General features: G+C 41.2%; 1 protein-coding gene and 1 long non-coding RNA gene across 2 annotated transcripts in view; one reads left to right on the forward strand and one right to left on the reverse strand.

Annotated features, from left to right (window-relative positions):
* Positions 1-8,364: 8,364 nt before the first annotated feature.
* Positions 8,365-10,180, reverse strand: LOC147584371 (uncharacterized). Its single transcript, XR_015249021.1, has 2 exons — positions 9,750-10,180; positions 8,365-8,521 (listed from the first exon to the last, which is right to left on the reverse strand). It is a non-coding gene; the product is annotated as an uncharacterized LOC147584371 (long non-coding RNA).
* Positions 10,181-10,211: 31 nt separating this feature from the next.
* PDE4D (phosphodiesterase 4D) overlaps positions 10,212-12,910 on the forward strand; it is a 1,391,688-nt gene continuing 1,388,989 nt past the window's right edge. Inside the window, exon 1 of the mRNA XM_086700391.1 lies at positions 10,212-10,229. The gene's annotated coding sequence lies outside the window, so the exon portion shown is untranslated. The remainder of the gene's footprint in view (positions 10,230-12,910) is intronic.

The following is a 12,910-nucleotide window of genomic DNA, read 5'->3' on the forward strand; positions in this document are numbered from 1 at the left end:
GGAGCCAGCTAGCTGCTGGCTGCTCATCTTCAGTCCCCTCTGGGGAATGCATGCGGGGCTACTGATCCGTGTATTTTCCTTGACTGAGATGAGAGAGGGTAGCCTTTGCCCTGTTTTCTCTTGAGACATTTTGGCCCTATTTGGGTCTCTGCTGGGCTAAGGCAGAAACCCTTCTGGGAAGGAAAAGGCCACCGTATGACCAGGCTAGATTTTCTTTTAACTCAGAGCATGGGTTTGGTTGAATCTGAACATAAGAAGTTGATCAAACTACTCTAATTATATGAGTAATAAGTATTTTTTAATGTTTGTCAATTTTTGAGGGAGAGAGAGAGGGGAAGCATGCATGTACACTTGTGGGCATGAGTGGGCAGGAGCCAGACAGACAGAGGGAGAGAGAAAACCGCAAGCAGGCTCCGCACTGTCAGCACAGAACCTGTCGCGGGGATTTGATGTCATGAATCCTGAGATCATGACCTGAGCCGAAGTCAAGAGCTGGATGCTTAACCAACTGAGCCACCCAGGCACCCCAGGAGTGATATTGTATGGAAAAATCTGGATACTCTAAGAGCTGCCCTAATTTGTTCTTTGGATTTGGTCATCTTCTTTTTTAAGTAGGGGGAAGCCTAACATTATCCCTGTAGTCCTCCAGTCACACCCAGCCAGAACTCTGCCCAGCCCTAGCAGCTACAAAGAAAAAGAAAGAAAAAAGGCTGGTTGAGCATGTGAGGCAGGCCCCCTGTGCACAATTGCCTGATCCTAGGGTGATGATGCTCTTGGCACGATGGGAGGCACATTCAGTGATTTATGCTCTGGCCACTCAACTTGGGCTGTGGTCTACTTCTGGCCAGTATCCTCCAGTGAAATGAGCTCTGCCGAGGGAGCCAAGGGACTGGCATTTGCCAGTCAATTTCGGACAAGTCACTTTTTGCCTGTGGGCCTCTGTTTCCTTTAAGGGAGGACATGTGTAATGAGCCTCAGTGCAAAGAATCTATTAGTCTGTGATCTGCCCCTACCTGGGGTACAGATTGTGTGTGGGTTCCCTTTGTTCCCTTCCAGCTCTGGGTTCTGGAGATGTTCCTCAAAACTGTTCTTGGCCTCTCTCCTCAAACTTCTCTGTGCAAAAGAGCAAGATTCAGTTTAAATGAATCATTGTTCTTTAAAAGAGAGACAAAAGCTGATAAAGTCAGGGGACGACCTATTTCTGAAGTAGACAACCGAGAAGTTTATGGCTTTTTGTTCTTTGGGCTTAACCAGTTTTTCTTCTTGGAACATGTTTTATGGAACTTGACCAGTCACCCCAGCAGTGTATTACCGATGTCTTCTTGGCTATAGATCAAAGTTTCTGATACAGCAGCAGGGACAGTGGGAAAGCAGGAGGCAGGAGAAAGCATTTCTGATGAATTTTGGAGTCAGACTCTAATAGAAAAGTAGAAAAAGGATAGGGATAATTAATTTCTGAAAGAATTGTAAATGACCAGTACATGGGGGGGGAGCAGTCTAGTTTTCCTAATAATGAAATAAATGCAAATAAAAATAACAATGCTATTGTTGACCCCGTCATTTTGGCAGAAATAGAAATAGTTGGTTGAATTTGGTATGTGTGTGAGAGTGAGGAAATGGGCATACGCATGCATCTACCAGTAGCTTTCATAGGTTTAAAAGCCGAAAGAGCCCAAATTCCATACCTTTTGGAGGACAGCTGAGTGATGTGTGCTGCAATGTGAAGTGAAAATGTAAAAAGAAAACATACTTCCTTTCTTTGTCCAGCAATTCTCAGTTGAAGACTGACTTGGGATAACTGCATGAATGTAACAATAGTTGTGCAAAAGCATATTTATAAGGAAAAGTAGAAATAACTTCAATGTTCATTAGTAGGGGACTGGTAAAATCAATTATAGTAAAGGTCTTCTGGAAAATCCTATGTAGTCAATAAAAATATTACACAGCTTTCCATATGATGTGGAAAATTGTTTGGTGATACAAAGCAGGTTATGAAACACAGTAATTAGGTTATATAAAATTATAGTAACAAACATGGCGGGGGGTTATCATTTAACCTTGACAGGTAGGACTTGAGGCTTTTAATTCTGCTTTCTAGCTCTACTTATCAATTCTGTGTCCTTAGGGAAATTTATTTAACCTTTTTCACTCATGGTAAAAATGGGTATAATACCAACCTCTGAGAGGTTGTTGAGGGAATCAAGCAATAAGACACATGTCAAGCACCTGAGATGGGGTAAGAAACTACTTGGATTTTTTAATTCCATTTAGCATTTCTATTTTACTTTCACTATATGAGTACAAACAGATGTGTTCCTCTGCCTGCGATTCAAAGTGAGAAAGCTAAGTGGGCTTTGAACAGCTTTCATTGGTTTAAATGCAAGAAGAACCCTCGTTCCAAATCTCTGGAATGGTATTTTCCTAGGGCTGCAGTCTGTCAGGAAAAGGCCCCTATTGAGTCATTGTTTTCTGAAGCCAGGAGAAGGAATGATGCTGTTGGACAGCCTAAAATAATATTTCATTCTTGTCATCCTTATGCCGTTTAAGACCAAGTGATTTTGGATAGATCTGGTTTCCCTCCTGGTTTTGGAAGAACAAAGCTTTTGTTATTAATGCTCTTAAACAATGGAGCTTTGTCCTATCCTTGGGAGTGTGCAAACTAAACAGAAGATTTCCTGAAGGACCGTCTTATTTATTATGAGGAGTGATTCCAAGTGTAAATAGACACAGTTAGTCTCCAGCCACCTGTGGAGGGCCCACATGGACAGCAGAGGAAAAGAGCCAAGACTCACAGAACACACCAACCAATCAGGTTTGAGATTCACTTTTATATTGTGCTCAAGTTGGTGGACTCAGCCATGTCAGAACTCCTGTTTACTTGGGGCCTGCTTTGTCCTCCAAGACAAATAACCTTGTGTTCCTTCTGTGTCTGACACAGAAAAATGAAAGTACTGGTGTTTTGACCGTTTTAACTTAGGGGACTTCCGGTCTATAGACAATTGTCTCAGATTCTCTTATGGTATCTTTTTAGAGCTATTGATTCTGCCACATGTGGTGAGGGGGGTGGTAACTGGGGCTCAAGAGGTCTCATCAGTGACTGACGAATCATTAGAAGGATGCACATTAGGCCATTTTTGTTTCAATTTCTCTTTCCTTGTGTGAAACGAGCCCTGGCTTGCTATTGCACTGCCATGCCCCTGCACAAATTTCATTTAGCAAAGGTCAAATCCAAGTTGAGTATGTAATGTTGGGATCAATTATGATTATTAATAATTATAGGTAGTGAGTGTTGAGCTCTTGCAGTGTGCCAGGCGTTGTGTTAAGAGGTTTGCATGCACTATCTTGATGTTTCTTAATGAGGAATCCATAAACACCCGGCTTTGCAAGCAGGTGCAAACATCAAGTGTGCCACTAAAAATGCAGATTTCTACCTCATGCTAGACTTACAGGATGGGCATCTTGTGGTGGGAGTCAGGGTCTGCATGTTGAACTAACACTATAATTTTGATAAGCATGAAATTCAAGAGCCACTGTATTATTTTATAATGCACATGGGACACAAGCAGGATCTGCTCTCCTTCCACTCCTCTGATGTCTGTGTTTAAGTTCTTAGGGCACAAAAAAAAAAAAAAAAAAAAAAGGAAGAAAGAAACCCTATGGGCTGTGAGACTTGGAGCAGTCTATGCCTCTTTTAGTAGCTGGTGATCACAAAAGTGTCTCCATAGCCAAACTGCTTTTGAGCCACCAATTATTTACCTCTCCTGGAGGAGGGTCTCCCACTCTGAGTGGCAGCCCTGCATGGACCAGGCCTGTATTTGTAGGGCTGACCTGTTCTTGAGAGGGCCCGCGTGATTCCCAGGGCCCAGAAAGCCCTGCCTACCTTCTGCATGTCTTCACTTCATGCTCCAAGGGGCCTGAAATGTTCCGTGTGGTTGTTTCTTGGTTCTCAGCTTTATTTCCAGAAAGCCCTTATTAAAACAAAGTGCCACTTGAAAGATAACAGAAACATTTAATCACACCGGCATAGGCTGTTTTAATCTGGCTGTTCTGGGGACGGCACACCAAACAATTACTTTTTTTAATGGAAGCGGAGGACAGGCTCCTTTGTGGGCCTCTTTGGTGGAGGAAGCTGGGGACGTTAGGAAAATATTTTTGGCAGACAGGGGGAGGAGGGAAGAGAGGTGAAGTAGGAGAGGGCCTAAAGACATACCAGACCTGTGTTATGACCTTGAAGATTACCCTCCAGCACACGTGTTCTAAATTCTGTAGCCCCTCCCATTCTACTTTGCTGAACGTCCGTCCAGTGGCAAGTGACTGTCCCTTGAATCACAGGCCTGTACTGCAGGGATGCCACAAATGAGAAGGCCTCAGGGCACAAGTGATACTATAGCTGAACCAGCATAGAGGAAAGGGGGTGGTGATTTCCGCCCCCCACCCCCAGCCCTCCTCCCCTTTGTAGCCCTCCGCCAGGAGCAGCTGATTAGAATTGAGGCTTAGCTCACTCAACTACCTGCTAGCCTCCATAAAAGCTTTCACATATGCAATCATTTCTAGCAACCCTGATGGGTTTCCTTGAGTTCCTTTATCAACTTGTTGAGAAAGACCAGAGATGATTCTCTAACTTCAGCAAAGAGTTTGTGGGTGGGTCTGTTAAGCCTTGATACTTGATTTTGTTTTGGATCTTGCATAAAGTGCCCCAAATTTCATTTTTAAAGCATTTTTTTTTTTTTTGCTAAACTAAAAATGTTTCCCAGTTTTCCCAGGCTTATTGATCGTTTAGTGCCAATTCATGTTATAAATGGTACTGATTGATTTCCTCAGAAGACCGTTACCACTTTCCATGGACAGGAGGTGGGTAGGCAGAGGCTCACTGGGAGGGAGTTGAGGGTACTGAGAAAGGGCAGACAGATGGAGGCCTCTGCAGCAGCACAGCTGGGTGAGACAATATGTGCTTCCTTAGAAACAGTAGCAGTTAGTTGCGGGTTATGTGACAGCGAGGGGGGATAAGGGGCAAGACAGCTCATGAGTGAATGAATGAATGAATGAATCATGAGGGTAGAAGTACACAGTCCTTCCCTAGTTTGGCTCTTCCCTTACCAAGCATGTTCTTTTTTTCCTCTGCACCCTCCTCCTCCTCCTCCTCTCTCTTCTTCTTTAATGTTTGTTTATTTTGAGAGAGGGCAAGAGAGCATGAGCAGGGGAGGCTCAGAGAGAGAGAGGGAGACATACAATTCCAAGCAGGTTGCACACTATCAGCACAGAGCCTGCTGAGGGGCTCGAACTCAAGAAATGTGAGATCATAATCTGAGCTGAAATCAAGAATCAGACGCTTAACTGACTGAGCCACCCAGGCACCCCTCCTCTGTACCTTCTTAATGAGCCTGTTGGAATCACAGTTAATTTCCTCCTCCTCTGAGAAATGCCCCATCACATGGAGGAAAGGAGATAATTAGCTTCAGTGTTGTCTCATATTTAAGCTGAGAAGTCAGCCTGAACTCTAGACATGGTTCATGTAGTTGGATAATCAGCACAGATGTTCATGATAGGTAACTTGGTTTTTTCCTTCTTTCATATCTTTTCTCATTAGGGTACCATGACTGAAGATTAATGGCTTCCATCATTTTTTTGCCTTCATGTGGGAATCTTTAAACTAGCCTGAACTTTGTACCAACTATCACATGAATCATGTCTGCTACAATTACTCTTTCTATGTCATTATCTAGGTTAGCGTCCTGGTGTGACAACTGAATGCAGGGCAGGGTTAAAAGTGTCAAGTGAGAACTAGACAGAACATTGACAATTAACAGTGACTGACATATCTCCCTGAGCTGTTACCTCAGAGGTTTTAAGACAAAATGAGCTATATGATGTTGTAGATATATTTCAGTGTACCTAGGTGTTTAGTAATTTATCTCCATATTGGAGATTCTGTATGCTTATTGCAATTAGCTTAATACTAATAATGACACTTTTAATGAATACTTGCCATGTAATAGTCTTCGTCCTCAGCATGCATTGTTTGTTCAATCCTCATTCCAGCCCTAGGGGGTAGTAACTATGTGTGGTACCATTTTACAGATAAGGAAACTGAGGCATACAGCTATTAGGTAACCTGCCCAGGGTCCACAGTTAGGAGTCAGAAGTGATATTTGAATACAAGGGGCCTGGCTCACGGTTTGTGTGTTCAACTTCCATGCTGCAATACTTAAACTTAGCTTGAAATGAAGAGGTGGTTTTAGTATCAAATATTAGGAATGCACATTTTTCCCTCGCTAAATGTAAGTAACTGCCAGTTTTTGTGTATGTAGAGTACTGTGGAGTTTGATAAACTTTGACCAACAGTGAGGTCTTTGACCAACAATGAGGTCGAAGAAAAATTGGCCCTTTGGAGATCTCGTTCCCTGGAAGATGAGTTTTGACTATGGATTGAGTGCAAAGATTGTTGGCTTATGTTGATTTTAAGTGTAATATGTTTTTAGTATCTTGTTCCATGTATTATTAGTATGTATCTGTTCATTGATGTTCTAAGGAGAGGAAGAATTGAAAAAACCCCGAAAATGTAGGCTCCATTACTTTAGTTGGTTAGAGTTCCTGTCTTCGCAAATGACAACAACAATAAAAGCCACTAACCAAAAATTCCCATGTGCCAAGAGCAAATTTGGATTTGAGATGAATATGCCCAGATGAAGTATTATGTTATCTGAATCAAGAACGTGAGCTTCATCCCTCTGATAACTATGGACTTAAATTTCTAGTAGCCATGCCTTTTTATTTAAGTGTAGTTATTTTTGCTTTGTTAAAGCGAGACAAGTCTTTTGCTGACACTTTATCTTTTTTTCTTTTTTTCTTTTGAGAGAGGGGTGGGGGTGGGTAGGGAGCAAGGCCACAGATGGGGGAGAGGAGCACAGGTAAAGAGAGAGAGAGAGAGAGAGAGAGAGAAACTTAAGGAGGCTCAGTGCTTAGTACAGAGCCCAACATGGTACTCGATCTCATGACTGTGAGATCATGAGCTGAAATCAAGAGTCACACACTGAACTGACTGAGCCACCCAAGTGTCTGTAAGCAACTGTTTGTCTTTCAGTTTACAACATAAGACACGGGCTTTTAGTGTCAGCGTTTGAAGTGTTAGCAGTTGCCTCTCAGCACACTGGTCCCAAGATCTCTGGTATCTTCAGGTGGAGTCTAGCACTGTGAAAATCATGGAGCTTTTTATTCACATTAGCTGGAGTGGGTTAATACACTGTCACTCTCTGCTGGTTTGACACATAATGTGGTGGGTCTGAGCGTTTCTTATGGTTATCTCATGAGTGAGTCGTTTGGTTATGTAAACGACAGGGCCAGACAAATTAGATTATGGGGCTAGAAATCTTTCTTGGTCTAAGGGACACTTCTTGGTCAACTGTAGCTGTTCTGATATTTGAGATTTCCTGACAGTTGTTGGTTCAGAAATGATTTGCATTCCTGAGCTAGTTTTCTTTTATCCAGATCATCTTAATTCTTCTGTATGAAGTTGAGATCAAGAAAATGAGTAAGAACTGAATTGAGCTGTTGGGGTGACTCTTGAATACCATGAACTTCTTAGTGCCAGATGAGATAGCCAACACTAACTGACAGTCATGACAGAAGACAGTGTCCCTAGCCAGAACCTGCTGACATAAGTCCTGGTGAGCTGAGAATGATGGTTGCTAGAAGCAAGACTCTAACATATCTCACTAATAATTTGAGGCAAAAGAAGATGGTAGTATTGGTATGTATATTTTTCACTTTCCTCCACCATGGCATTATTTTCAATAGGGCAAAGAAACAAATGTAAACTGCATAATCCACTCAAGTTGGATCATGCTGAACCATGACCTTCTTTGTTACAGTATAAGGGTTTCCTGTCTGTGTGACGGTTCCAGGTAGTAAGTATCTAAATCTTCCTAACATTGCCAAGTAGAAGTAACATGTCTCAGGCTGTCACAATTTTTTAAAGTTCTGGGAGTGGATGACAAAAATGGTCTTAAAGAAATCTCTCATCGTGAATATGTTTTGAGTTGAAAGTTACCTACTAACAGATGAACAGCTTGAAATTGAGTCCAGCAAAACCCTTAGTGTTTGTAAGGGTCAAGGGGCCAGGGATCAACCTGTAGCTTGGCTACTACATGTTGACGTAGAGAATGTACAGAAGCTGTGAAAGCTTCTAACTCAGAGATGCTGGATGCTTGCTGGCCATTGTCTTGGGTGGTAAGATAGTTGTGTACAAAACTGTTGGATGTGAAGTCTCCCTGTAGGAAATTTTGGGACAAATACACATAAACTGACTTAAATGGCTCAGTTGAGAGTATTCTTGGCCTTGGCTATTGACAAATGGAGATTTGGACATAGGAGTTGAAGGGGATTTTAATGGAATTTTATTAAGGGAATAGGAAACTATTTTAGACTAGAGTATCCATGTTATCTGGGAGTAAAGGGAACAACATTTAGGAAACCCACGTCCTTAGAAGTTTTGCTTCTCACGTAGTCATCATAGGTAGCAGCACTGTCAAATAAAGAAAGGTTTAATTAAAAAAAATTGTGCGAAGGAAAAATATTCTTCCCTGGCTGGTCACAAATTAGACAATTAAAAAAAAAAAAAGCCTGGGGTCGGGGGATGGGGGGGTAGTGGGCTTGCCAATAGATGACTTTTTCTGCTATGTTTTTCATCTTGGTGTCAAAGCTCATATTGAATGCAGTCAATTACAGCAAACAAAAAAACACAGAAATGTCTCTTCTGTTACTGTTGGTTACATTAAATCACACAAAAAAGGGAGTCTCCCTTCACCACTTGTTCCTTTGGGAACACATAAAACTGACACGATTTGAATATTGTGAAGATTCCCTTTTCCCTTGGTAAGCAAAATGATTGATTTTGTTACTTAAAAGTGTACTACAAAGGTTTTGTTGTTGTTAATCTTACAGTGGGGAAATATTGGTTGAAGACATACTATCTGCTGAAGATTTGGAAGGATTTGTCATTAGGTAAAGCATGTCAAGTATGTGAGGGCATGGTATTTGGATTACGTGTAATGTCAATTTTTTTTTTCTATTTTAGTTACTACTTTTACTTACAAATGTTTCCCACAGATCTTTTAATAACTACAAATTTAGAAGTTTGGAATAACATGTAGTTGCTATAACTAACACTTTGAAATCTAATAGGATCTCAGGAAAATATGGCCACGGGAACCACAGGGCCACGGGAACTCTGTCAACTCTGTCCAGTGCCGAACTCTGCCCCCGCAATCCCACCATGGTACATTCTGGTACCTTCTCTCGTGGTCTCAGTGCCAAGGGCCAGAGGAACTGAGCAATGACCTATCTTCCCAGTTTACTCACTGAGCATAGTTATTTATTTTGAGATAGGAAAAGCATTTCATCGTGCTCATGAAATGCATCTCCTGTCCTACCTGCCTCTGTACCCTGTATTCTTGTTTCTATGGGTGGGTGGGTGGGGGGGGGGGAAGGCTGCCCATCTGAAAAAGTACCTGTAAAACAGTTCTGAAAACATGATTTCCTTTCCTCCACAAATGATCATTTTGGTTTCAAGTGTGTTTCAGGTACATGAAACCTCCCCCTACTCCTACTTACTTAATAGCAAATGACCATACAAAAGACAAGAGTGGAAGAAGGTAAAATGAAATTGAAGCACACCTAACTGCCCGAGTGACTTCATGTATATGATTTTGACTCAGCATTACTCCTCCTATATATAAAAAGATGAGAATTACCTCCGGCTTTGCTGCTGTAGTTGCCCTTGGACTTCCGGGGGTAGCTTGGTCCCTTAATGCAGGCACGGTTGGGATTGCCATGCCAGACAAGATCTTGCTCCAGATCTAGTCACATTCTTCCAGGTCATCTGTTCTCCTTCCCTCCGACAGCGAAGCTGTGATTTTTCTCTGGCCTTGCAGGGAAATGTGATTCCACATAAGCACATTATTGTGTGGAATATCTCATCTTTGTTGTTCTAGTGCAGTCCTTTCAGCTTTCCAGAGCCAGTTAGACTTGTTATGAGGAGCTAAGTGATTGGCTGGATCTGGGGCTCAGTTTCATAAATTATAGCCCCGTGCACTAGAAGCACGAGTCCTATAGTTGCTGTAGTTCAGAGGCCTGCCAGTTCCTGCTTTAACGCATATGTAGTCGTAACTGAGTTCTAACACGGCCTTGGATGTTTCTGTCCTAAATAGCTGACATTGCATCTTCAAGACTGTGTGAGTAATCCTGACTCTTTTTTTTTTTTTTTAAACTCAGTAAATTAATTACATGCCCCGAGAGGGAGTGATTGTAATTAGAAAATACTGAATTAGCAGATGATTCATTTTCAAGGTGCTGTACTATATGTATCAAGTTCAGTGCAATTAATCTTAAAGCTTGTAAAACCCGGCACGGTTATTTGAGATTTTTGTCACGAGTCACAGTCAAGCTGCATTTTCAAGGAAGCTGTTCCGTGCATTTGCTAGCCCTGTTTGTTTTATGGGGTCAGTAAGTTGATAGAGGTCCAACATGAGCAGCTTAAAACGGGCTGCTGGTGTCAAAGCAATGGCTGAGAGAGCACTGGAGTCCGGCAAGTTTCAGGATTTCCTACCCCCACTGTCCAAAACTGTAAGGGAGCTGCAAATGTTAGCAGTCCTTTTGGGACACAGGTACATGGCAGTTAGAGCAATTAGAGAAAGGAGAAATGTACAATTACGGCAGTGCTACTTTTCTTCACTGTCCTCTGAAGCTGACTTAAGACATAATCTGTGAATAACTAGAACATTTTTATATGTATAGAAATGCTCCTCAGTGGTTCGGTTTATGTGGTAGAGAGCTGAATGAGAAATCACTAGCTTGTTTTCAAAAGCCTTAAAAGAAGTACATTAAATACACACAGACATAAGCCTAACAGAATAAAGTATGCGGATTGGAATTTGTGGTTTTAGCGGATCAGGATCAAATTAGTCTAGAGAAGCTGCTGTTAGGACTATATAGTTGCTGGGGGTGACTTCTGTTGCTGACAAGGTTTAAGACAAAGCTGGAGTGGATTAAAATGAGAAACTAGAAAACATCAGCATTATATTACCTTCTTTTTTTTTTTTTTAGCATTATATTACTTTCTATAGCATACACTGTAGGATGGAGTTAATACTGAGTATAGACTGGTGAGTGTAAGCAGTTTACTTTTTACTTTTAAATCATTATTGATTTTCCCCCAGCCTTTCATTAAAACAAAAGGCTTTTGCCTATGAAGTTAGTACTTAGAAATATTTTTTCTTCCTTTCCAATAATTTTTATACTTTTTTGCAATACAGCACACAACTAGGTAATTTCTTATAATCTGACTTGTTTTCTAGTTTGCTTTTTGCCTAATTTTTCCCTCTTCAGACTTACAGCTGCAAATGTATCTATTTGTGACATATGTAAACCTCAAGCATAAATTGTTTGAACAGTTTGGTAAAATTGTGGGTTCCTGTGGCGAATAAAAAGCTTCTAACTGCTATAGCAATTATTTGCCAATTACTATAAAAATATTACTTATATACTCAAGAGCAGTTTATTTTTGGTTGTACCTGTATAAATGACTGACATGATTAGCTGGTAGGGGAGGAATATTAATTGTGTTTTTGCAAAATTTTATGTTTAGATCACACTTGAAAATGCAAAGTTTTGTTAAAAATATTTTCACTTGCTTAAATGTGACTTCTTAGGTCACACCAGTGGATGAGGTTCATAAAAGGAAAGAAAAATCACCAACATAGGATTCTTTTCTGTATCAACCAAATGTATGTAAAATAGTTTTAAGTAAAAGCAGTTCCAATATATTCTTTGAGAAACACATTTACATTATGAAGACAGGATATGCATTCCTTTATCAAAACAGAAGAGCGAGTTGATTTATTGAGTGTTAGTAGCCACAGACGCTAATACTAATAGTTGATGCTCTCGTTGTTCTACATTCCTAACTGTGTTAGTGGAAGAAAGTGGTGCACCTATAAAAGGAATGTGGTTTCATCCCTCAGGGTGGTTCGAGTCCCATCTAGACTAAGATGTGGGTGGGGGTGGAAGCTGATTTATCTAACCCGGCTTCTGACTTCCAAGCTGGCACCCCTTTCTTGTGGTAGGGTCCCTTCCACCTTTTCCTGCCTTCATTCTTTATACTAACTTGCTTGGGCTCTTACTTAGATGAATCAAATAAAAATGATTTAAGCTCATTATCAAACTTTTACAAGCTGCCCATGCAATTCAGAAGGTACCTAGAGCAGGTGTTTAGGGCTCAGGGAAATACTGCTGTATTGGGCTTCTGAGTGCCTCAGTTGGTTAAATGTCCGACTTCTGTGCAGGTCATGATCTCGTTGTCCATGAGTTCAAGCCCCACATCTGGCTCTGAGCTGTCAGCACAGAGCCTGGAGCCTGCTTCCAATTCTGTGTCTGCCTCTCTCTCTGCCCTTCCCCCTGCTTGCATACTCTCTCTCCAAATAACAAACATGAAAAAAATTAAGATATTAAAAATAGAAACAGTGCTGTGTATACCCTACGATTATTGACAACTTGCTTTGGTGATTTGTAGAGGACTTTTATCTCTTCAATTCTGCCAGAAATGCAAGGGACACACCTCCTTCTTGAGAGAGGCCAGGATATTAAGAAAAGCAAGAGTAGAGGGTTGCCAGGTGGCCACTGGATAGCAGTGAACAGGGCATTGTGAAAAAGGAACAGATCCTTTTACAGATAAGGATCTGTAAGACTGCATGTCTGCCATAGACAGATGGATTTGACAAAAGATGTATCCAAAAAGGAATGCATTACGTTACGATTTGCAAAGTGTTCATGAATACGCATTGGCACTTGGAAAGTATTAACACTACCTACTAAAGCAATGACATAAATCCAAATTGGAAAAAAAATTTTATTGATT

Source organism: Puma concolor, chromosome A1, assembly GCF_028749965.1.
Source record: "Puma concolor isolate L17-30 chromosome A1, mPumCon1.1.hap2, whole genome shotgun sequence".
NCBI classification, from domain to species: Eukaryota; Metazoa; Chordata; class Mammalia; order Carnivora; family Felidae; genus Puma; species Puma concolor.